This window comes from Arachis stenosperma, chromosome 7, assembly GCF_014773155.1.
Source record: "Arachis stenosperma cultivar V10309 chromosome 7, arast.V10309.gnm1.PFL2, whole genome shotgun sequence".
Taxonomy (NCBI): Eukaryota; Viridiplantae; Streptophyta; class Magnoliopsida; order Fabales; family Fabaceae; genus Arachis; species Arachis stenosperma.
The window spans coordinates 30810933-30815281 of NC_080383.1; the positions used below are offsets into that span (position 1 = coordinate 30810933).

General features: G+C 39.6%; 1 non-coding gene across 1 annotated transcript; it reads left to right on the forward strand.

Moving 5' to 3' along the window:
* The first annotated feature begins 1428 nt into the window (after positions 1-1428).
* Positions 1429-1536, forward strand: LOC130942974 (small nucleolar RNA R71). The gene has a single exon (XR_009071516.1). It is a non-coding gene; the product is annotated as a small nucleolar RNA R71 (small nucleolar RNA).
* Positions 1537-4349: the final 2813 nt, after the last annotated feature.

Below are 4349 nucleotides of genomic sequence, written 5' to 3' on the forward strand. Positions count from 1 at the left end.
CACAGCCTTTGCTGTGGCTAGGAAGGGTCTGCCAAGGATGATGGATTCATCCATACACTTCCCAGTCTCTAGGACTATGAAATCAGTAGGGATGTAATGGTCTTCAACTTTTACCAAAACATTCTCTACAAGTCCATGAGCTTGTTTTCTTGAGTTGTCTGCCATCTCTAGTGAGATTCTTGCAGCTTGTACCTCAAAGATCCCTAGCTTCTCCATTACAGAGAGAGGCATGAGGTTTACACTTGACCCTAAGTCACACAGGGCCTTCTTGAAGGTCATGGTGCCTATGGTACAAGGTATGGAAAACTTCCCAGGATCTTGTCTCTTTTGAGGTGATTTCTGCCTAGACAAGTCATCCAGTTCTTTGGTGAGCAAAGGAGGTTCATCCTCCCAAATCTCATTTCCAAATAACTTGTTATTTAGCTTCATGATTGCTCCAAGGTATTTAGCAACTTGCTCTTCAGTGACATACTCATCCTCTTCAGAGGAAGGATACTCATCAGAGCTCATGAATGGCAGAAGTAAGTCCAATGGAATCTCTATGGTCTCATTTTGAGTCTCAGATTCCCATGGTTCCTCATTAGGGAACTCTGTGGAGGCTAGTGCACGCCCATTGAGGCCTTCCTCAGTGGCGTCCACTTCCTCTCTTCCCTCTCCAGATTCGGCCATGGTTATGGCTTTGCACTCTCCTTTTGGATTTTCTTCTGTATTACTTGGGAGAGTACTAGGAGGGAGTTCAGTAACTTTCTTGCTCAGCTGTCCGACTTGTGCCTCCAAGTTCCTAATGGAGGACCTTGTTTCAGTCATGAAACTTTGAGTGGTTTTGATTAGATCAGAGACCATGGTTGCTAAGTCAGAGGGGTTCTGTTTAGCATTCTCTGTCTGTTGCTGAGAAGATGATGGAAAAGGCTTGCCTTTGCTAAACCTGTTTCTTCCACCATTGTTGTTGTTGAAACCTTGTTGAGGTTTCTCTTGATTCTTCCATGAGAAATTTGGGTGATTTCTCCATGAAGAATTATAGGTGTTCCCATAGGGTTCTCCTAGGTAATTCACCTCTTCCATTGAAGGGTTCTCAGGATCATAAGCTTCTTCTTCAGATGAAGCTTCCTTAGTACTGCCAGGTGCATTTTGCATTCCAGACAGACTTTGTGAAATCAAATTGACTTGTTGAGTCAATATCTTGTTCTGAGCCAGTATGGCATTCAGAGTATCAATCTCAAGAACTCCTTTCTTCTGACTTGTCCCATTGTTCATAGGATTCCTTTCAGAAGTGTACATGAATTGGTTATTTGCAACCATTTCAATGAGCTCTTGAGCTTCTGTAGGCGTCTTCTTCAGATGAAGAGATCCTCCAGCAGAGCTATCCAAAGACATCTTGGACAGTTCAGAGAGACCATTATAGAAAATTCCTATGATGCTCCATTCAGAAAGCATATCAGATGGACACTTTCTGATTAATTGTTTGTATCTTTCCCAAGCTTCATAGAGGGATTCTCCATCCTTCTGTCTGAAGGTTTGGACTTCCACTCTAAGCTTACTCCATTTTTGAGGTGGAAAGAACTTTGCCAAGAAGGCATTGACTAGCTTTTCCCAAGAGTCCAGGCTTTCTTTAGGTTGAGAGTCCAACCATATTCTAGCTCTGTCTCTTACAGCAAAAGGGAATAGCATCAGTCTGTAGACCTCAGGGTCAACCCCATTAGTCTTGACTGTGTCACAGATTTGCAAGAACTCAGCTAAAAACTGATGAGGATCTTCCATTGGAAGTCCATGGAACTTGCAATTCTGTTGCATTAGAGAAACTAATTGAGGCTTAAGCTCAAAGTTGTTTGCTCCAATGGCAGGGATAGAGATGCTTCTCCCATAGAAATTGGGAGTAGGTGCAGTAAAGTCACCCAGCACCTTCCTTGCATTGTTGGCATTGTTGTTGTTTTCGGCTGCCATGGGTTCTTCTTTGAAGAATTCGGTCAGGTCCTCTACAGAGAATTGTGCCTTAGCTTCTCTTAGCTTTCGCTTCAAGGTCTTCTCAGGTTTAGGGTCAGCTTCAACAAAAATGCCTTTGTCTCTGCTCCTGCTCATATGAAAGAGAAGAGAACAAGAAAATATGGAATCCTCTATGTCACAGTATAGAGATTCCTTGAAGTGTCAGAGGAAAAGAAAAATAGAAGAAAGAAGAAGGAGAATTCGAACTTGATTAGATAGAGTTCGAATTGTGCATTAAGAAGGAGTAGTACTCCATAAATAGAAGGATGTGGGAGAAGGGAAGAGAATTTTCGAAAATTAATTAAAAAGATGTCAAAAACATTTTGAAAAATTGATTGATAATTTTCGAAAATTCAAAGTGGAAAAGAAATCAAGTGATTTTTGAAAAAGATTTTGAAATTAAAAAGATTTGATTGAAAACTTATTTTGAAAAAGATGTGATTAAAAAGATATGATTGAAAAGATTTGATTTGAAAACAATTTTAAAAGATATGTTTTGAAAACAATTTTTAAAAGATATGATTTTAAAAATTAATGACTTGCCTAACAAGAAAAGATATGATTCAAACATTAAACCTTTCTCAACAGAAAAGGTAATATACTTGAGATGTTCAATCAAATCATTAATTGTTAGTAAGTATCTTTGAAAAAGGAAAGAAATTGATTTTGAAAAATATTTGATTGAAAAGATATGATTTGAAAAAGATTTGATTTTGAAAAACTTTGAAAACTTGAAAAAAATTGATTTGAAAAACAAAATCTTCCCCCTAGCACCATCCTGGCGTTAAACGCCCAGAATGGTATACATTCTGGCGTTTAACGCCCAAAATGCTACCTTTTTGGGCGTTAAACGCCCAACCAGGTACCCTGGCTGGCGTTTAAACGCCAGTCTGTCCTTCTTCACTGGGCGTTTTGAACGCCCAGCTTTTTCTGTATAATTCCTCTGCAGTATGTTCTGAATCTTCAATTCTTTGTATTATTGACTTAAAAAGACACAAGTTAAAAATATTTTTGGATTTTTTTTTAATAATCAAAATGCAACAAGAATCAAATAACAATGCATGCAAGACACCAAACTTAGCAGTTTGTATACTACTGACACTATATGAGACACATAAACACTCAAGTCAACAGAATTCAAAGATCAGAGTAAGAAATCATCAAGAATTACTTGAAGATCCTTAAGACACATGAATGAATGTATGCAATTGACATCAAACTTAAGATGAGACACTAGACTCAAGCAAGAAACATCAAATATTTTTGGTTTTTTATGATTTTGTGAATTTTTTTGTGATTTTCGAAAATTAAGTGGAAAAAGATATCAAAATTCTTAATGAGAATTCCAGGAATCAGTGCAATGCTAGTCTAAGACTCCGGTCCAGGAATTAGACATGGCTTCACAGCCAGCCAAGCTTTCAAAGAAAGCTTCGGTCCAAAACACTAGACATGGCCAAAGGCCAGCCAAGCCTTAGCAGATCACTGCTCCAAAAGCAAGATTGATAAAAAATCAACAAGCTTCTGTGATGATAAGTTGAAACCTCGGTCCAATGAGATTAGACATGGCTTCTCAGCCAGCCAGATTTCAACGAATCATCATGAAACTCTAGAATTCATCTTCAAGAATTTCGAAAATAAATGCCTAATCTAAGCAACAAGATGAACCGTCAGTTGTCCATACACGAACAATCCCCGGCAACGGCGCCAAAAACTTGGTGCACGAAATTGTGATCACTACTTTTTAATACACAGAACAATCCCCGGTAATGGCTCCAAAGACTTGGTGCTCAATACCATGGCATAAGAACAACTTCGCACAACTAACCAGCAAGTGCACTGGGTCGTCCAAGTAATAAACCTTACGTGAGTAAGGGTCGATCCCACGGAGATTGTTGCTATGAAGCAAGCTATGGTCACCTTGTAAATCTCAGTCAGGCAGACTCAAATGGGTATAGATGATGAATAAAGCATAAAGATAAAGATAGAGGTACTTATGTATATCATTGGTGAGAGCTTCAGACAAGCGTATGAAGAAGCCTTCCCTTCCGTCTCTCTGCTTTCCTACAGTCTTCATCCAATCCTTCTTACTCCTTTCCATGGCAAGCTCGTGTAGGGTTTCACCATTGTTAGTGGCTACCTCCCATCCTCTCAGTGAAAACGTCGCCTATGCTCTGTCACAGCATGGGTAATCAGCTGTCGGTTCTCGGTCAGGCCGGAATAAAATCCATCGATCCTTTTGCGTCTGTCACTAACGCCCCGCCTGCTAGGAGTTTGAAGCACGTCACAGTCATTCAATCATTGAATCCTACTCAGAATACCACAGACAAGGTTAAACCTTCCGGATTCTCTTGAATGCCGCCATCAGTTCT